Raw genomic sequence first — 23,293 nt, 5'->3', positions numbered from 1 at the left:
ACGTTTCCTGTGTCACTAGTTTTACATTCCGATTCACCTCTGCAGGTTTACTGTATCCCTTGGACCTTTCCATTGACGATGAAACACAGAAACTGCATCGGAATTAAATATAAGAGACACAATGCCGACTTATGTACAGGAAGACTGAGTTTTCCTACTGTCTATAATTTGAGCGTTTCCTGTGTCACCAGTTTTACATTCCGATGCGCCTCTACAGGTTTACTGTATCCCTTGGACCTTCACAGGTACGATGAAACACAGGAATTGCATCGGCATTAAATATAAGAGACACAATGCCCACTTAAGTACAGGAATACTGAGTCTTCCTACTGTCTATAATTTGAGCGTTTCCTGTGTCACCAGTTTTACATTCCGATGCACCTCTGCAGGTTTACTGTATCCCTTGGACCTACCCATTGTCGATGAAACACAGAAATTGCATCGGAATTAAAGATAAGAGACACAATGCCGACTTAAGTACAGGAAGACCGAGTCTTCCTACTTTCTATAACTTGAGCGTTTCCTGTGTCACCAGTTTAACATTCAGATGAACCTCTACAGGTTTACTGTATCCCTTGGACCCTCACAGTGACGATGAAACACAGAAATTGCATCGGAATTAAATATAAGAGACACAATGCCGACTTAAGTACAGGAAGACTGAGTTTTCCTACTGTCTATAATTTGAGCGTTTCCTGTGTCACCAGTTTTACATTCCGATGCACCTCTACAGGTTTACTGTATCCCTTGGACCTTCACAGGAACGATGAAACACAGAAATTGCATCGGAATTAAATATAAGACACACGATGCCGACTTAAGTACAGGAAGACTGAGTCTTCCTACTGTCTATGTTTTGAGCGTTTCCTGTGTCACCAGTTTTATATTCCGATGCACCTCTGCAGGTTTACTGTATCCCTTGGACCTTCCCATTGTCGATAAAACACAGACATTGCATCGGAATTAAATATAAGAGACACAATGCCGCCTTAAGTACCAGAAAACAGTCTTCTTACTGTCAATGTTTTGAGCGTTTCCTGTGTCACCAGTTTTACATTCCGATGCACCTCTGCAGGTTTACTGTATCCCTTGGACCTTCCCATTGGCGATGAAACACACAAATTGCATCGAAATTAAATATAAGAGACACAATGCCGACTTAAGTACAGGAAGACTGAGTCTTCCTACTGTCTATGTTTTGAGCGTTTCCTGTGTCACCAGTTTTGCATTCCGATTCACCTCTGCAGGTTTACAATATCCCTTGGACCTTCCCATTGTCGATGAAACACAGAAATCGCATCGGAATTAAATATAAGAATCACAATGCAGTCTTAAGTACAGGAAGACTGAGTCTTCCTACTGTCTATGATTTGAGCGTTTCCTGAGTCACCAGTTTTACATTCCGATGCACCTCTGCATGTTTACTGTATCCCTTGGACATTCCCATTGACGATGAAAAACAGAAATTGCATCGGAATTAAATATAAGATACAGAATGCCGACTTAAGTACAGGAAGACTAAGTCTTCCTACTGGCTATGTTTTGAGCGTTTCCTGTGTCATCAGTTTTACTTTCCGATGCACCTCTGCATGTTTACTATATCCCTTTGACCTTCCCAATCACGATGAAACACAGAAATTTAATCGGAAATAAATATAAGAGACACAATGCCGACTTAAGTACAGGAAGACTGAGTCATCCTACTGCCTATGTTTTGAGCGTTTCCTGTGTCACCAGTTTTACATTCCGATGCACCTCTGCAGGTTTACTGTATCCCTTGGACCTTCCCATTGAAGATGAAACACAGAAATTGCATTGGAATTAAATATAAGAGACACAATGCCGACTTAAGTACAGGACGACTGAGTCTTCCTACTGTCTATGTTTTGAGCGTTCCTGTGTCAGTAGTTTTACATTCCGATGCACCCCTGCCGGTTTACTATATTCCTTGGACCTTCCCATTGTCGATGAAACAAAGAAATTGCATCGCATTAAATATAAGAGGCACAATGCCGACTTAAGTACAGCAAGACTAAGTCTTCCTACTGTCTATGTTTTGAGCGTTTCCTGTGTCATCAGTTTTACTTTCGGATGCACCTCTGCAGGTTTACTATATCCCTTGGACCTTTCCATTCACGATGAAACACAGGAATTTCGTCTGAAATAAATATAAGAGACACAATGCCGACTTAAGTACAGGAAGACTGAGTCTTCCTACTGTCTATGTTTTGAGCGTTGCCTGTGTCACCAGTTTTACATTCCGATGCACCTCTGCAGGTTTACTGTATCCCTTGGACCTTCCCATTGACGATGAAACACACAAATTGCGTGGGAATTAAATATAAGAGACACAATGCCGACTTAAGTACAGGCACACTGAGTTTTCCTACTGTCTATAATTTGAGCGTTTCCTGTGTCACCAGTTTTACATTCCGATGCACCTCTACAGGTTTACTGTATCCCTTGGACCTTCACAGGTTCGATGAAACACAGAAATTGCATCGGAATTAAATATAAGAGACACAATGCCGACTTAAGTACAGGAAGACTGAGTCTTCCTACTGTCTATGTTTTGAGCGTTTCCTGTGTCACCAGTTTTACATTCCGATGCACCTCTGCAGGTTTACTGTATCCCTTGGTCCTTCCCATTGTCGATGAAACACAGAATTTGCATCGGAATTAAATATAAGAGACACAATGCCGACTGAAGTACAGGAAGACTGAGTCTTCCTAATTTCTATAACTTGAGCGTTTCCTGTGTCACCAGTTTTACATTCCGATGCACTTCTACAGGTTTACTGTATCCCTTGGACCTTCACAGTGACGATGAAACACAGAAATTGCATCGGAATTAAATATAAGAGCCACAATGCCGACTTAAGTGCAGGAAGACTGAGTATTCCTACTGTCTATAATTTGAGCGTTTCCTGTGTCACCAGTTTTACATTCCGATGCACCTCTACAGGTTTACTGTATCCCTTGGACCTTCACAGGTACGATGAAACCCAGAAAATGTATCGGAATTAAATATAAGAGACACAATGCCGACTTAAGTACAGGAAGACTGAGTCTTCCTACTGTATATGTTTTGAGCGTTTCCTGTGTAACCAGTTTTACATTCCGATGCACCTCTGCAGGTTTACTGTATCCCTTGGACCTTCCCTTTGGCGATGAAACACAAATTGCATCGGAATTAAATATAAGATACACAATGCCGACTTAAGTACCAGAAAACAGTCTTCTTACGGTCAATGTTTTGAGCGTTTCCTGTGTCTCCAGTTTCACATTCCGATGCACCTCTGCAGGTTTACTGTATCCCTTGGACCTTCCCTTTGGCGATGAAACACAAATTGGATCGAAATTAAATATAAGAGACACAATGCCGACTTAAGTACAGGAAGACTGAGTCTTCCTACTGTCTATGTTTTGAGCGTGTCCTGTGTCACCAGTTTTACATTCCGATTCACCTCTGCAGGTTTACTATATCCCTTGGATCTTCCCATTGTCGATGAAACACAGAAATCGCATCGGAATTAAATATAAGAGTCACAATGCCGTCTTAAGTACAGGAAGACTGAGTCTTCCTACTGTCTATGATTTGAGCGTTTCCTGAGTCACCAGTTTTACATTCCGATGCAGCTCTGCAGGTTTACTGTATCCCTTGGACCTTCCCATTGACGATGAAAAACAGAAATTGCATCGGAATTAAATATAAGATACACAATGCCGACTTAAGTACAGGAAGACTAAGTCTTCCTACTGTCTATGTTTTGAACGTTTCCTGTGTCATCAGTTTTACTTTCCGATGCACCTCTGCATGTTTACTATATCCCTTGGACCTTCCCATTGACGATGAAACACAGAAATTGCATCGGAATTAAATATAAGAGACACAATGCCGTCTTAAGTACAGGAAGACTGAGTCTTCTTACGGTCTATGTTTTGAGCGTTTCCTGTATCACCAGTTTTACATTCCGATGCACACCTGCCGGTTTACTGTATCCCTTGGACCTTCCCATTGTCGATGAAACACAGAAATTGCATCGCATTAAATATAAGAGACACAATGCCGACTTAAGTACAGCAAGACTAAGTCTTCCTACTGTAAATGTTTTGAGCGTTTCCTGTGTCATCAGTTTTACTTTCCGATGCTCCTCTGCAGGTTTACTATATCCCTTGGACCTTTCCATTCACGATGAAACACAGAAATTTCATCTGAAATAAATATAAGAGACACAATGCCGACTTATGAATAGGAAGGCTGAGTCTTCCTACTGTCTATGTTTTGAGCGTTTCCTTTGTCACCAGTTTTACATTCCGATGCACCTCTGCAGGTTTACTGTATCCCTTGGAGCTTCCCATTGACGATGAAACACAGAAATTGCATCGGAATTAAACATAAGAGACACAATGCCGACTTAAGTACAGGAAGACTGAGTCTTCCTACTGTCTATGTTTTGAGCGCTTCCTGTGTCAGTAGTTTTACATTCCGATGCACCTCTGCAGGTTTACTGTATCCCTTGGACCTTCCCATTGACGATGAAACACAGAAATTGCATCGGAATTAAATATAAGAGACAGAATGCCGTCTTAAGTACAGGAAGACTGAGTATTCCTACTGTCTATGTTTTTAGCGTTTCATGTGTCACCAGTTTTATATTCCGATGCACCTCTGCAGGTTTACTGTATCCCTTGGACCTTCCCATTGTCGATGAAACACAGAAATTGCATCGGAATTAAAGATAAGAGACACAATGCCGACTTAAGTACAGGAAGACTGAGTCTTCCTACTTTCTATAACTTGAGCGTTTCCTGTGTCACCAGTTTAACATTCAGATGAACCTCTACAGGTTTACTGTATCCCTTGGACCCTCACAGTGACGATGAAACACAGAAATTGCATCGGAATTAAATATAAGAGAGACAATGCCGACTTAAGTACAGGAAGACTGAGTTTTCCTACTGTCTATAATTTGAGCGTTTCCTGTGTCACCAGTTTTACATTCCGATGCACCTCTACAGGTTTACTGTATCCCTTGGACCTTCACAGGTACGATGAAACACAGAAATTGCATCGGAATTAAATATAAGAGACACAATGCCGACTTAAGTACAGGAAGACTGAGTCTTTCTACTGTCTATGTTTTGAGCGTTTCCTGTGTCACCAGTTTTATATTCCGATGCACCTCTGCAGGTTTACTGTATCCCTTGGACCTTCCCATTGTCGATAAAACACAGACATTGCATCGGAATTAAATATAAGAGACACAATGCCGCCTTAAGTATCAGAAAACAGTCTTCTTCCGGTCAATGTTTTGAGCGTTTCCTGTGTCACCAGTTTTACATTCCGATGCACCTCTGCAGGTTTACTGTATCCCTTGGACCTTCCCATTGGCGATGAAACACACAAATTGCATCGAAATTAAATATAAGAGACACAATGCCGACTTAAGTACAGGAAGACTGAGTCTTCCTACTGTCTATGTTTTGAGCGTTTCCTGTGTCACCAGTTTTACATTCCGATTCACCTCTGCAGGTTTACAATATCCCTTGGACCTTCCCATTGTCGATGAAACACAGAAATCGCATCGGAATTAAATATAAGAATCACAATGCAGTCTTAAGTACAGGAAGACTGAGTCTTCCTACTGTCTATGATTTGAGCGTTTCCTGTGTCAGTAGTTTTACATTCCGATGCACCCCTGCCGGTTTACTATATTCCTTGGACCTTCCCATTGTCGATGAAACAAAGAAATTGCATCGCATTAAATATAAGAGGCACAATGCCGACTTTAGTACAGCAAGACTAAGTCTTCCTACTGTCTATGTTTTGAGCGTTTCCTGTGTCATCAGTTTTACTTTCGGATGCACCTCTGCAGGTTTACTATATCTCTTGCACCTTTCCATTCACGATGAAACACAGAAATTTCGTCTGAAATAAATATAAGAGACACAATGCCGACTTAAGTACAGGAAGACTGAGTCTTCCTACTGTCTATGTTTTGAGCGTTGCCTGTGCACCAGTTTTACATTCCGATGCACCTCTGCAGGTTTACTGTATCCCTTGGACCTTCCCATTGACGATGAAACACATAAATTGCATGGGAATTAAATATAAGAGACACAATGCCGACTTAAGTACAGGCACACTGAGTTTTCCTACTGTCTATAATTTGAGCGTTTCCTGTGTCACCAGTTTTACATTCCGATGCACCTCTGCAGGTTTACTGTATCCCTTGGTCCTTCCCATTGTCGATGAAACACAGAATTTGCATCGGAATTAAATATAAGAGACACAATGCCGACTGAAGTACAGAAAGACTGAGTCTTCCTAATTTCTATAACTTGAGCGTTTCCTGTGTCACCAGTTTTACATTCCGATGCACTTCTACAGGTTTACTGTATCCCTTGGACCTTCACAGTGACGATGAAACACAGAAATTGCATCGGAATTAAATATAAGAGCCACAATGCCGACTTAAGTGCAGGAAGACTGAGTATTCCTACTGTCTATAATTTGAGCGTTTCCTGTGTCACCAGTTTTACATTCCGATGCACCTCTACAGGTTTACTGTATCCCTTGGACCTTCACAGGTACGATGAAACCCAGAAAATGTATCGGAATTAAATATAAGAGACACAATGCCGACTTAAGTACAGGAAGACTGAGTCTTCCTACTGTCTATGTTTTGAGCGTTTCCTGTGTCACCAGTTTTACATTCCGATGCACCTCTGCAGGTTTACTGTATCCGTTGGACCTTCCCATTGTCGATGAAACACAGAAATTGCATCGGAATTAAATATAAGATACACAATGCCGACTTAAGTACCAGAAAACAGTCTTCTTACGGTCAATGTTTTGAGCGTTTCCTGTGTCACCAGTTTCACATTCCGATGCACCTCTGCAGGTTTACTGTATCCCTTGGACCTTCCCTTTGGCGATGAAACACAAATTGGATCGAAATTAAATATAAGAGACACAATGCCTACTTAAGTACAGGAAGACTGAGTCTTCCTACTGTCTATGTTTTGAGCGTGTCCTGTGTCACCAGTTTTACATTCGGATTCACCTCTGCAGGTTTACTATATCCCTTGGATCTTCCCATTGTCGATGAAACACAGAAATCGCATCGGAATTAAATATAAGAGTCACAATGCCGTCTTAAGTACAGGAAGACTGAGTCTTCCTACTGTCTATGATTTGAGCGTTTCCTGAGTCACCAGTTTTACATTCCGATGCAGCTCTGCAGGTTTACTGTATCCCTTGGACCTTCCCATTGACGATGAAAAACAGAAATTGCATCGGAATTAAATATAAGATACACAATGCCGACTTAAGTACAGGAAGACTAAGTCTTCCTACTGTCTATGTTTTGAACGTTTCCTGTGTCATCAGTTTTACTTTCCGATGCACCTCTGCATGTTTACTATATCCCTTGGACCTTCCCATTGACGATGAAACACAGAAATTGCATCGGAATTAAATATAAGAGACACAATGCCGTCTTAAGTACAGGAAGACTGAGTCTTCTTACGGTCTATGTTTTGAGCGTTTCCTGTATCACCAGTTTTACATTCCGATGCACACCTGCCGGTTTACTGTATCCCTTGGACCTTCCCATTGTCGATGAAACACAGAAATTGCATCGCATTAAATATAAGAGACACAATGCCGACTTAAGTACAGCAAGACTAAGTCTTCCTACTGTAAATGTTTTGAGCGTTTCCTGTGTCATCAGTTTTACTTTCCGATGCTCCTCTGCAGGTTTACTATATCCCTTGGACCTTTCCATTCACGATGAAACACCGAAATTTCATCTGAAATAAATATAAGAGACACAATGCCGACTTATGAATAGGAAGGCTGAGTCTTCCTACTGTCTATGTTTTGAGCGTTTCCTTTGTCACCAGTTTTACATTCCGATGCACCTCTGCAGGTTTACTGTATCCCTTGGAGCTTCCCATTGACGATGAAACACAGAAATTGCATCGGAATTAAACATAAGAGACACAATGCCGACTTAAGTACAGGAAGACTGAGTCTTCCTACTGTCTATGTTTTGAGCGCTTCCTGTGTCAGTAGTTTTACATTCCGATGCACCTCTGCAGGTTTACTGTATCCCTTGGACCTTCCCATTGACGATGAAACACAGAAATTGCATCGGAATTAAATATAAGAGACACAATGCCGACTTAAGTACAGGAAGACTGAGTTTTCCTACTGTCTATAATTTGAGCGTTTCCTGTGTCACCAGTTTTACATTCCGATGCACCTCTACAGGTTTACTGTATCCCTTGGACCTTCACAGGTACGATGAAACACAGAAATTGCATCGGAATTAAATATAAGAGACACAATGCCGACTTAAGTACAGGAAGACTGAGTCTTTCTACTGTCTATGTTTTGAGCGTTTCCTGTGTCACCAGTTTTATATTCCGATGCACCTCTGCAGGTTTACTGTATCCCTTGGACCTTCCCATTGTCGATAAAACACAGACATTGCATCGGAATTAAATATAAGAGACACAATGCCGCCTTAAGTATCAGAAAACAGTCTTCTTCCGGTCAATGTTTTGAGCGTTTCCTGTGTCACCAGTTTTACATTCCGATGCACCTCTGCAGGTTTACTGTATCCCTTGGACCTTCCCATTGGCGATGAAACACACAAATTGCATCGAAATTAAATATAAGAGACACAATGCCGACTTAAGTACAGGAAGACTGAGTCTTCCTACTGTCTATGTTTTGAGCGTTTCCTGTGTCACCAGTTTTACATTCCGATTCACCTCTGCAGGTTTACAATATCCCTTGGACCTTCCCATTGTCGATGAAACACAGAAATCGCATCGGAATTAAATATAAGAATCACAATGCAGTCTTAAGTACAGGAAGACTGAGTCTTCCTACTGTCTATGATTTGAGCGTTTCCTGAGTCACCAGTTTTACATTCCGATGCACCTCTGCATGTTTACTGTATCCCTTGGACATTCCCACTGACGATGAAAAACAGAAATTGCATCGGAATTAAATATAAGATACAGAATGCCGACTTAAGTACAGGAAGACTAAGTCTTCCTACTGTCTATGTTTTGAGCGTTTCCTGTGTCATCAGTTTTACTTTCCGATGCACCTCTGCATGTTTACTATATCCCTTTGACCTTCCCAATCACGATGAAACACAGAAATTTAATCGGAAATAAATATAAGAGACACAATGCCGACAGAAGTACAGGAAGACTGAGTCATCCTACTGCCTATGTTTTGAGCGTTTCCTGTGTCACCAGTTTTACATTCCGATGCACCTCTGCAGGTTTACTGTATCCCTTGGACCTTCCCATTGAAGATGAAACACAGAAATTGCATTGGAATTAAATATAAGAGACACAATGCCGACTTAAGTACAGGAAGACTGAGTCTTCCTACTGTCTATGTTTTGAGCGTTTCCTGTGTCAGTAGTTTTACATTCCGATGCACCCCTGCCGGTTTACTATATTCCTTGGACCTTCCCATTGTCGATGAAACAAAGAAATTGCATCTCATTAAATATAAGAGGCACAATGCCGACTTTAGTACAGCAAGACTAAGTCTTCCTACTGTCTATGTTTTGAGCGTTTCCTGTGTCATCAGTTTTACTTTCGGATGCACCTCTGCAGGTTTACTATATCTCTTGGACCTTTCCATTCACGATGAAACACAGAAATTTCGTCTGAAATAAATATAAGAGACACAATGCCGACTTAAGTACAGGAAGACTGAGTCTTCCTACTGTCTATGTTTTGAGCGTTTCCTGTGCACCAGTTTTACATTCCGATGCACCTCTGCAGGTTTACTGTATCCCTTGGACCTTCCCATTGACGATGAAACACATAAATTGCATGGGAATTAAATATAAGAGACACAATGCCGACTTAAGTACAGGCACACTGAGTTTTCCTACTGTCTATAATTTGAGCGTTTCCTGTGTCACCAGTTTTACATTCCGATGCACCTCTACAGGTTTACTGTATCCCTTGGACCTTCACAGGTTCGATGAAACACAGAAATTGCATCGGAATTAAATATAAGAGACACAATGCCGACTTAAGTACAGGAAGACTGAGTCTTCCTACTGTCTATGTTTTGAGCGTTTCCTGTGTCACCAGTTTTACATTCCGATGCACCTCTGCAGGTTTACTGTATCCCTTGGTCCTTCCCATTGTCGATGAAACACAGAATTTGCATCGGAATTAAATATAAGAGACACAATGCCGACTGAAGTACAGAAAGACTGAGTCTTCCTAATTTCTATAACTTGAGCGTTTCCTGTGTCACCAGTTTTACATTCCGATGCACTTCTACAGGTTTACTGTATCCCTTGGACCTTCACAGTGACGATGAAACACAGAAATTGCATCGGAATTAAATATAAGAGCCACAATGCCGACTTAAGTGCAGGAAGACTGAGTATTCCTACTGTCTATAATTTGAGCGTTTCCTGTGTCACCAGTTTTACATTCCGATGCACCTCTACAGGTTTACTGTATCCCTTGGACCTTCACAGGTACGATGAAACCCAGAAAATGTATCGGAATTAAATATGAGAGACACAATGCCGACTTAAGTACAGGAAGACTGAGTCTTCCTACTGTCTATGTTTTGAGCGTTTCCTGTGTCACCAGTTTTACATTCCGATGCACCTCTGCAGGTTTACTGTATCCCTTGGACCTTCCCATTGTCGATGAAACACAGAAATTGCATCGGAATTAAATATAAGATACACAATGCCGACTTAAGTACCAGAAAACAGTCTTCTTACGGTCAATGTTTTGAGCGTTTCCTGTGTCACCAGTTTCACATTCCGATGCACCTCTGCAGGTTTACTGTATCCCTTGGACCTTCCCTTTGGCGATGAAACACAAATTGGATCGAAATTAAATATAAGAGACACAATGCCTACTTAAGTACAGGAAGACTGAGTCTTCCTACTGTCTATGTTTTGAGCGTGTCCTGTGTCACCAGTTTTACATTCCGATTCACCTCTGCAGGTTTACTATATCCCTTGGATCTTCCCATTGTCGATGAAACACAGAAATCGCATCGGAATTAAATATAAGAGTCACAATGCCGTCTTAAGTACAGGAAGACTGAGTCTTCCTACTGTCTATGATTTGAGCGTTTCCTGAGTCACCAGTTTTACATTCCGATGCAGCTCTGCAGGTTTACTGTATCCCTTGGACCTTCCCATTGACGATGAAAAACAGAAATTGCATCGGAATTAAATATAAGATACACAATGCCGACTTAAGTACAGGAAGACTAAGTCTTCCTACTGTCTATGTTTTGAACGTTTCCTGTGTCATCAGTTTTACTTTCCGATGCACCTCTGCATGTTTACTATATCCCTTGGACCTTCTCATTGACGATGAAACACAGAAATTGCATCGGAATTAAATATAAGAGACACAATGCCGTCTTAAGTACAGGAAGACTGAGTCTTCTTACGGTCTATGTTTTGAGCGTTTCCTGTATCACCAGTTTTACATTCCGATGCACACCTGCCGGTTTACTATATCCCTTGGACCTTTCCATTCACGATGAAACACAGAAATTTCATCTGAAATAAATATAAGAGACACAATGCCGACTTATGAATAGGAAGGCTGAATCTTCCTACTGTCTATGTTTTGAGCGTTTCCTTTGTCACCAGTTTTACATTCCGATGCACCTCTGCAGGTTTACTGTATCCCTTGGAGCTTCCCATTGACGATGAAACACAGAAATTGCATCGGAATTAAACATAAGAGACACAATGCCGACTTAAGTACAGGAAGACTGAGTCTTCCTACTGTCTATGTTTTGAGCGCTTCCTGTGTCAGTAGTTATACATTCCGATGCACCTCTGCAGGTTTACTGTTTCCCTTGGACCTTCCCATTGACGATGAAACACAGAAATTGCATCGGAATTAAATATAAGAGACAGAATGCCGTCTTAAGTACAGGAAGACTGAGTCTTCCTACTGTCTATGTTTTTAGCGTTTCATGTGTCACCAGTTTTACATTCTGATGCACCTCTGCAGGTTTACTGTATCCCTTGGACCTTCCCATTGTCGATGCAACACAGAAATTGCATCGGAATTAAATATAAGAGACACAATGCCGACATAAGTACAGGAAGAGTGAGTCTTCCTACTGTCTATGTTTTGAGCGTTTCCTGTGTCACCTGTTTTACATTCCAATGCACCTCTGCAGGTTTACTGTATCCCTTGGACCTTCCCATTGACGATGAAACACAGAAATTGCATCGGAATTAAATATAAGAGACACAACGCCGACTTAAGTACAAGAAAACTGAGTCTTCTTACAGTCTATGTTTTGAGCGTTTCCTGTGTCACCAGTTTTACATTCCGATGCACCTCTGCAGGTTTACTGTATCCCTTGGACCTTCCCATTGTCGATGATATACAGAAATTGCATCGGAATTAAATATAAGATACACAATGCCGACTTAAGTACCAGAAAACAGTCTTCTTACGGTCAATGTTTTGAGCGTTTCCTGTGTCACCAGTTTTACATTCCGATGCACCTCAGCAGGTTTACTGTATCCCTTGGACATTTCCATTGACGATGAAACACAGAAATTGCATCGGAATTAAATATAAGAGACACAATGCCGACTTGAGTACAGAAAGACTGAGTTTTCCTACTGTCTATGTTTTGAGCGTTTCCTGTGTCATCAGTTTTACTTTGCGACGCACCTCTGCATGTTTACTATATCCCTTGGAGCTTCCCATTGACGATGAAACACAGAAATTGCATCGGAATTAAATATAAGAGACACAATGCCGTCTTAAGTACAGGAAGACTGAGTCTTCCTACTGTCTATGTTTTGAACGTTTCATGTGTCACCAGTTTTACATTCCGATGCACCTCTACAGGTTTACTGTATCCATTGGACCTTCCCATTGTCGATGTAACACAGAAATTGCATCGGAATTAAATATAAGAGACACAATGCCGACTTAAGTACAGGAAGACTGAGTCTTCCTACTGTCTCTGTTTTGAGCGTTTCCTGTGTCACCAGTTTTACATTCCGATGCACCTCTGCAGGTTTACTGTATCCCTTGGACCTTCCCATTGTCGATGAAACACAGAAATTGCATCGGAATTAAAAATAAGAGGCACAATGCCGACTTAAGTACAGGAAGACTAAGTCTTCCTACTGTCTATGTTTTGAGCGTTTCCTGTGTCATCAGTTTTACTTTGCGACGCACCTCTGCATGTTTACTATATCCCTTGGAGCTTCCCATTGACGATGAAACACAGAAATTGCATCGGAATTAAATATAAGAGACACAATGCCGTCTTAAGTACAGGAAGACTGAGTCTTCCTACTGTCTATGTTTTGAACGTTTCATGTGTCACCAGTTTTTCATTCTGATGCACCTCTGCAGGTTTACTGTATCCCTTGGACCTTCCCATTGTCGATGAAACACAGAAATTGCATCGGAATTAAATATAAGAGACACAACGCCGACGTAAGTACAAGAAAACTGAGTCTTCTTACGGTCTATGTTTTGAGCGTTTCCTGTATCACCAGTTTTACATTCCGATGCACCCCTGCCGGTTTACTGTATCCCTTGGACCTTCCCATTGTCGATGAAACACAGAAATTGCATCGCATTAAATATAAGAGACACAATGCCGACTTAAGTACAGGAAGACTAAGTCTTCCTACTGTCTATGTTTTGAGCGTTTCCTGTGTCATCAGTTTTACTTTCCGATGCACCTCTGCAGGTTTACTATATCCCTTGGACCTTTCCATTCACGATGAAACACAGAAATTTCATCTGAAATAAATATAAGAGGCACAATGCCGACTTAAGTACAGGAAGACTAAGTCTTCCTACTGTCTATGTTTTGAGCGTTTCCTGTGTCATCAGTTTTACTTTGCGATGCACCTCTCCATGTTTACTATATCCCTTGGAGCTTCCCATTGACGATGAAACACAGAAATTGCATCGGAATTAAATATAAGAGACCCAATGCCGACATAAGTACAGGAAGACTGAGTCTTCCTACTGTCTATGTTTTGAGCGTTTCCTGTGTCACCAGTTTTACATTCCGATGCACCTCTGCAGGTTTACTGTATCCCTTGGACCTTCCCATTGACGATGAAACTCATAAATTGCATGGGAATTAAATATAAGAGACACAATGCCGACTTAAGTACAGGAAGAGTGAGTCTTCCTACTGTCTATGCTTTGAACGTTTCCTCTGTCACTAGTTTTACATTCCGATGCACCTCTGCAGGTTTGCTGTATCCCTTGGACCTTTCCATTGACGATGAAACACAGAAATTGCATCGGAATTAAATATAAGAGACACAATGCCGACTTAAGTACAGGAACACTGAGTTTTGCTACTGTCTATAATTTGAGCGTTTCCTGTGTCACCAGTTTTACATTCTGATGCACCTCTACAGGTTTACTGTATCCCTTGGACCTTCACAGGTACGATGTAACACAGAAATTGCATCGGAATTAAATATAAGAGACACAATGCCGACTTAAGTACAGGAAGACTGAGCCTTCCTACTGTCTATGTTTTGAGCGTTTCCTGTGTCACCAGTTTTACATTCCGATGCACCTCTGCAGGTTTACTGTATCCCTTGGACCTTCCCATTGTCGATGAAACACAGAAATTCCATCGGAATTGAATATAAGAGACACAATGCCGACTTAAGTGCAGGAAGACTGAGTCTTCCTACTGTCTATAATTTGAGCGTTTCCTGTGTCACCAGTTCCGATGCACCTCTACACGTTTACTGTATCCCTTGGACCTTCACAGGTACGATGAAACCCAGAAATTGCATCGGAATTAAATATAAGAGACACAATGCCGACTTAAGTACAGGAAGACTGAGTCTTCCTACCGTCTATGTTTTGAGCGTTTCCTGTGTCACCAGTTTTACATTCGGATGCACCTCTGCAGGTTTACTGTATCCCTTGGACCGTCCCATTGTCGATGAAACACAGAAATTACATCGGAATTAAATATCAGATACACAATGCCGACTTAAGTACCAGAAAAAAGTCTTCTTACGGTCAATGTTTTGAGCGTTTCCTGTGTCACCAGTTTTCCATTCCGATGCACCTCTGCAGGTTTACTGTATCCCTTGGACCTTCCCATTGTCGATGAAACACAGAAATTGCATCGGAATTAAAAATAAGAGGCACAATGCCGACTTAAGTACAGGAAGACTAAGTCTTACTACTGTCTATGTTTTGAGCGTTTCCTGTGTCATCAGTTTTACTTTCCGATGCACCTCTGCATGTTTACTATATCCCTTGGACCTTCCCATTGACGATGAAACACAGAAATTGCATCGGAATGAAATATAAGAGACACAATGCCGTCTTAAGTACAGGAAGACTGAGTCTTCCTACTGTCTATGTTTTGAACGTTTCATGTGTCACCAGTTTTTCATTCTGATGCACCTCTGCAGGTTTACTGTATCCCTTGGACATTCCCATTGTCGATGAAACACAGAAATTGCATCGGAATTAAATATAAGAGACACAACGCCGACTTAAGTACAAGAAAACTGAGTCTTCTTACGGTCTATGTTTTGAACGTTTCCTGTGTCACCAGTTTTACATTCCGATGCACCCCTGCCGGTTTACTGTATCCCTTGGACCTTCCCATTGTCGATGAAACACAGAAATTGCATCGGTATTAAATATAAGAGAAACAATGCCGACTTAAGTACAGCAAGACTAAGTCTTCCTACTGTCTATGTTTTGAGCGTTTCCTGTGTCATCAGTTTTCCTTTCCGATGCACCTCTGCAGGTTTACTATATCCCTTGGACCTATCCATTCACGAAGAAACACAGAAATTTCATCTGAAATAAATATAAGAGACACAATGCCGACTTAAGTACAGGAAGACTGAGTCTTCCTACTGTCTATGTTTTGAGCGTTTCCTGTGTCACCAGTTTTACATTCCGATGCACCTCTGCAGGTTTACTGTATCCCTTGGACCTTCCCATTGACGATGAAACACATAAATTGCATGGGAATTAAATATAAGAGACACAATGCCGACTTAAGTACAGGAAGAGTGAGTCTTCCTACTGTCTATGTTTTGAACGTTTCCTGTGTCACTAGTTTTACATTCCGATGCACCTCTGCAGGTTTACTGTATCCCTTGGACCTTTCCATTGACCATGAAACACAGAAACTGCATCGGAATTAAATATAAGAGACACAATGCCGACTGAAGTACAGGAAGACTGAGTTTTCCTACTGTCTATAATTTGAGCGTTTCCTGTGTCAGCAGTTTTACATTCCGATGCACCTCTACAGGTTTACTGTATCCCTTGGACCTTCACAGGTACGATGAAACACAGGAATTGCATCGGCATTAAATATAAGAGACACAATGCCGACTTAAGTACAGGAAGACTGAGTCTTCCTACTGTCTATGTTTTGAGCGTTTCCTGTGTCACCAGTTTTACATTCCGATGCACTTCTGCAGGTTTACTGTATCCCTTGGACCTTTCCATTGTCGATGAAACACAGAAATTGCATCGGAATTAAATATAAGAGACACAATGCCGACTTAAGTACAGGAAGACTGAGTCTTCCTACTTTCTATAACTTGAGCGTCTCCTGTGTCACCAGTTTTACATTCCGATGCACCTCTGCAGGTTTACTGTATCCCTTGGACCTTCCCATTGTCGATAAAACACAGAAATTGCATCGGAATTAAATATAAGAGACACAATGCCGACTTAAGTACCAGAAAACAGTCTTCTTACGGTCAATGTTTTGAGCGTTTCCTGTGTCACCAGTTTCACATTCCGATGCACCTCTGCAGGTTTACTGTATCCCTTGGACCTTCCCTTTGGCGATGAAACACAAATTGGATCGAAATTAAATATAAGAGACACAATGCCTACTTAAGTACAGGAAGACTGAGTCTTCCTACTGTCTATGTTTTGAGCGTGTCCTGTGTCACCAGTTTTACATTCCGATTCACCTCTGCAGGTTTACTATATCCCTTGGATCTTCCCATTGTCGATGAAACACAGAAATCGCATCGGAATTAAATATAAGAGTCACAATGCCGTCTTAAGTACAGGAAGACTGAGTCTTCCTACTGTCTATGATTTGAGCGTTTCCTGAGTCACCAGTTTTACATTCCGATGCAGCTCTGCAGGTTTACTGTATCCCTTGGACCTTCCCATTGACGATGAAAAACAGAAATTGCATCGGAATTAAATATAAGATACACAATGCCGACTTAAGTACAGGAAGACTAAGTCTTCCTACTGTCTATGTTTTGAACGTTTCCTGTGTCATCAGTTTTACTTTCCGATGCACCTCTGCATGTTTACTATATCCCTTGGACCTTCTCATTGACGATGAAACACAGAAATTGCATCGGAATTAAATATAAGAGACACAATGCCGTCTTAAGTACAGGAAGACTGAGTCTTCTTACGGTCTATGTTTTGAGCGTTTCCTGTATCACCAGTTTTACATTCCGATGCACACCTGCCGGTTTACTATATCCCTTGGACCTTTCCATTCACGATGAAACACAGAAATTTCATCTGAAATAAATATAAGAGACACAATGCCGACTTATGAATAGGAAGGCTGAATCTTCCTACTGTCTATGTTTTGAGCGTTTCCTTTGTCACCAGTTTTACATTCCGATGCACCTCTGCAGGTTTACTGTATCCCTTGGAGCTTCCCATTGACGATGAAACACAGAAATTGCATCGGAATTAAACATAAGAGACACAATGCCGACTTAAGTACAGGAAGACTGAGTCTTCCTACTGTCTATGTTTTGAGCGCTTCCTGTGTCAGTAGTTATACATTCCGATGCACCTCTGCAGGTTTACTGTTTCCCTTGGACCTTCCCATTGACGATGAAACACAGAAATTGCATCGGAATTAAATATAAGAGACAGAATGCCGTCTTAAGTACAGGAAGACTGAGTCTTCCTACTGTCTATGTTTTTAGCGTTTCATGTGTCACCAGTTTTACATTCTGATGCACCTCTGCAGGTTTACTGTATCCCTTGGACCTTCCCATTGTCGATGCAACACAGAAATTGCATCGGAATTAAATATAAGAGACACAATGCCGACATAAGTACAGGAAGAGTGAGTCTTCCTACTGTCTATGTTTTGAGCGTTTCCTGTGTCACCTGTTTTACATTCCGATGCACCTCTGCAGGTTTACTGTATCCCTTGGACCTTCCCATTGACGATGAAACACAGAAATTGCATCGGAATTAAATATAAGAGACACAACGCCGACTTAAGTACAAGAAAACTGAGTCTTCTTACAGTCTATGTTTTGAGCGTTTCCTGTGTCACCAGTTTTACATTCCGATGCACCTCTGCAGGTTTACTGTATCCCTTGGACCTTCCCATTGTCGATGATATACAGAAATTGCATCGGAATTAAATATAAGATACACAATGCCGACTTAAGTACCAGAAAACAGTCTTCTTACGGTCAATGTTTTGAGCGTTTCCTGTGTCACCAGTTTTACATTCCGATGCACCTCAGCAGGTTTACTGTATCCCTTGGACATTTCCATTGACGATGAAACACAGAAATTGCATCGGAATTAAATATAAGAGACACAATGCCGACTTGAGTACAGAAAGACTGAGTTTTCCTACTGTCTATGTTTTGAGCGTTTCCTGTGTCATCAGTTTTACTTTGCGACGCACCTCTGCATGTTTACTATATCCCTTGGAGCTTCCCATTGACGATGAAACACAGAAATTGCATCGGAATTAAATATAAGAGACACAATGCCGTCTTAAGTACAGGAAGACTGAGTCTTCCTACTGTCTATGTTTTGAACGTTTCATGTGTCACCAGTTTTACATTCCGATGCACCTCTACAGGTTTACTGTATCCATTGGACCTTCCCATTGTCGATGTAACACAGAAATTGCATCGGAATTAAATATAAGAGACACAATGCCGACTTAAGTACAGGAAGACTGAGTCTTCCTACTGTCTCTGTTTTGAGCGTTTCCTGTGTCACCAGTTTTACATTCCGATGCACCTCTGCAGGTTTACTGTATCCCTTGGACCTTCCCATTGTCGATGAAACACAGAAATTGCATCGGAATTAAAAATAAGAGGCACAATGCCGACTTAAGTACAGGAAGACTAAGTCTTCCTACTGTCTATGTTTTGAGCGTTTCCTGTGTCATCAGTTTTACTTTGCGACGCACCTCTGCATGTTTACTATATCCCTTGGAGCTTCCCATTGACGATGAAACACAGAAATTGCATCGGAATTAAATATAAGAGACACAATGCCGTCTTAAGTACAGGAAGACTGAGTCTTCCTACTGTCTATGTTTTGAACGTTTCATGTGTCACCAGTTTTTCATTCTGATGCACCTCTGCAGGTTTACTGTATCCCTTGGACCTTCCCATTGTCGATGAAACACAGAAATTGCATCGGAATTAAATATAAGAGACACAACGCCGACGTAAGTACAAGAAAACTGAGTCTTCTTACGGTCTATGTTTTGAGCGTTTCCTGTATCACCAGTTTTACATTCCGATGCACCCCTGCCGGTTTACTGTATCCCTTGGACCTTCCCATTGTCGATGAAACACAGAAATTGCATCGCATTAAATATAAGAGACACAATGCCGACTTAAGTACAGGAAGACTAAGTCTTCCTACTGTCTATGTTTTGAGCGTTTCCTGTGTCATCAGTTTTACTTTCCGATGCACCTCTGCAGGTTTACTATATCCCTTGGACCTTTCCATTCACGATGAAACACAGAAATTTCATCTGAAATAAATATAAGAGGCACAATGCCGACTTAAGTACAGGAAGACTAAGTCTTCCTACTGTCTATGTTTTGAGCGTTTCCTGTGTCATCAGTTTTACTTTGCGATGCACCTCTCCATGTTTACTATATCCCTTGGAGCTTCCCATTGACGATGAAACACAGAAATTGCATCGGAATTAAATATAAGAGACCCAATGCCGACATAAGTACAGGAAGACTGAGTCTTCCTACTGTCTATGTTTTGAGCGTTTCCTGTGTCACCAGTTTTACATTCCGATGCACCTCTGCAGGTTTACTGTATCCCTTGGACCTTCCTTTTGACGATGAAACTCATAAATTGCATGGGAATTAAATATAAGAGACACAATGCCGACTTAAGTACAGGAAGAGTGAGTCTTCCTACTGTCTATGCTTTGAACGTTTCCTCTGTCACTAGTTTTACATTCCGATGCACCTCTGCAGGTTTGCTGTATCCCTTGGACCTTTCCATTGACGATGAAACACAGAAATTGCATCGGAATTAAATATAAGAGACACAATGCCGACTTAAGTACAGGAACACTGAGTTTTGCTACTGTCTATAATTTGAGCGTTTCCTGTGTCACCAGTTTTACATTCTGATGCACCTCTACAGGTTTACTGTATCCCTTGGACCTTCACAGGTACGATGTAACACAGAAATTGCATCGGAATTAAATATAAGAGACACAATGCCGACTTAAGTACAGGAAGACTGAGCCTTCCTACTGTCTATGTTTTGAGCGTTTCCTGTGTCACCAGTTTTACATTCCGATGCACCTCTGCAGGTTTACTGTATCCCTTGGACCTTCCCATTGTCGATGAAACACAGAAATTCCATCGGAATTGAATATAAGAGACACAATGCCGACTTAAGTGCAGGAAGACTGAGTCTTCCTACTGTCTATAATTTGAGCGTTTCTTGTGTCACCAGTTCCGATGCACCTCTACACGTTTACTGTATCCCTTGGACCTTCACAGGTACGATGAAACCCAGAAATTGCATCGGAATTAAATATAAGAGACACAATGCCGACTTAAGTACAGGAAGACTGAGTCTTCCTACCGTCTATGTTTTGAGCGTTTCCTGTGTCACCAGTTTTACATTCGGATGCACCTCTGCAGGTTTACTGTATCCCTTGGACCGTCCCATTGTCGATGAAACACAGAAATTACATCGGAATTAAATATCAGATACACAATGCCGACTTAAGTACCAGAAAAAAGTCTTCTTACGGTCAATGTTTTGAGCGTTTCCTGTGTCACCAGTTTTCCATTCCGATGCACCTCTGCAGGTTTACTGTATCCCTTGGACCTTCCCATTGTCGATGAAACACAGAAATTGCATCGGAATTAAAAATAAGAGGCACAATGCCGACTTAAGTACAGGAAGACTAAGTCTTACTACTGTCTATGTTTTGAGCGTTTCCTGTGTCATCAGTTTTACTTTCCGATGCACCTCTGCATGTTTACTATATCCCTTGGACCTTCCCATTGACGATGAAACACAGAAATTGCATCGGAATGAAATATAAGAGACACAATGCCGTCTTAAGTACAGGAAGACTGAGTCTTCCTACTGTCTATGTTTTGAACGTTTCATGTGTCACCAGTTTTTCATTCTGATGCACCTCTGCAGGTTTACTGTATCCCTTGGACATTCCCATTGTCGATGAAACACAGAAATTGCATCGGAATTAAATATAAGAGACACAACGCCGACTTAAGTACAAGAAAACTGAGTCTTCTTACGGTCTATGTTTTGAACGTTTCCTGTGTCACCAGTTTTACATTCCGATGCACCCCTGCCGGTTTACTGTATCCCTTGGACCTTCCCATTGTCGATGAAACACAGAAATTGCATCGGTATTAAATATAAGAGAAACAATGCCGACTTAAGTACAGCAAGACTAAGTCTTCCTACTGTCTATGTTTTGAGCGTTTCCTGTGTCATCAGTTTTCCTTTCCGATGCACCTCTGCAGGTTTACTATATCCCTTGGACCTATCCATTCACGAAGAAACACAGAAATTTCATCTGAAATAAATATAAGAGACACAATGCCGACTTAAGTACAGGAAGACTGAGTCTTCCTACTGTCTATGTTTTGAGCGTTTCCTGTGTCACCAGTTTTACATTCCGATGCACCTCTGCAGGTTTACTGTATCCCTTGGACCTTCCCATTGACGATGAAACACATAAATTGCATGGGAATTAAATATAAGAGACACAATGCCGACTTAAGTACAGGAAGAGTGAGTCTTCCTACTGTCTATGTTTTGAACGTTTCCTGTGTCACTAGTTTTACATTCCGATGCACCTCTGCAGGTTTACTGTATCCCTTGGACCTTTCCATTGACCATGAAACACAGAAACTGCATCGGAATTAAATATAAGAGACACAATGCCGACTGAAGTACAGGAAGACTGAGTTTTCCTACTGTCTATAATTTGAGCGTTTCCTGTGTCAGCAGTTTTACATTCCGATGCACCTCTACAGGTTTACTGTATCCCTTGGACCTTCACAGGTACGATGAAACACAGGAATTGCATCGGCATTAAATATAAGAGACACAATGCCGACTTAAGTACAGGAAGACTGAGTCTTCCTACTGTCTATGTTTTGAGCGTTTCCTGTGTCACCAGTTTTACATTCCGATGCACTTCTGCAGGTTTACTGTATCCCTTGGACCTTTCCATTGTCGATGAAACACAGAAATTGCATCGGAATTAAATATAAGAGACACAATGCCGACTTAAGTACAGGAAGACTGAGTCTTCCTACTTTCTATAACTTGAGCGTCTCCTGTGTCACCAGTTTTACATTCCGATGCACCTCTGCAGGTTTACTGTATCCCTTGGACCTTCCCATTGTCGATAAAACACAGAAATTGCATCGGAATTAAATATAAGAGACACAATGCCGACTTAAGTACCAGAAAACAGTCTTCTTACGGTCAATGTTTTGAGCGTTTCCTGTGTCACCAGTTTTACATTCCGATGCACCTCTGCAGGTTTACTGTATCCCTTGGACCTTCCCATTGGCGATGAAACACACAAATTGCATCGATATTAAATATACGAGACACAATGCCGACTTAAGTACAGGAAGACTGAGTCTTCCTACTGTCTATGTTTTGAGCGTTTCCTGTGTCACCAGTTTTACATTCCGATTCACCTCTGCAGGTTTACTATATCCCTTGGACCTTCCCATTGTCGATGAAACACAGAAATCGCATCGGAATTAAATATAAGAATCACAATGCCGTCTTAAGTACAGGAAGACTGATTCTTCCTACTGTCTATGATTTGAGCGTTTCCTGAGTCACCAGTTTTACATTCCGATGCACCTCTGCAGGTTTACTGTATCCCTTGGACATTCCCATTGACGATGAAAAACAGAAATTGCATCGGAATTAAATATAAGATACACAATGCCGACTT

This window comes from Schistocerca nitens, chromosome 4, assembly GCF_023898315.1.
Source record: "Schistocerca nitens isolate TAMUIC-IGC-003100 chromosome 4, iqSchNite1.1, whole genome shotgun sequence".
Lineage (NCBI taxonomy): Eukaryota > Metazoa > Arthropoda > Insecta > Orthoptera > Acrididae > Schistocerca > Schistocerca nitens.
This window is presented reverse-complemented; position numbering follows the sequence as displayed.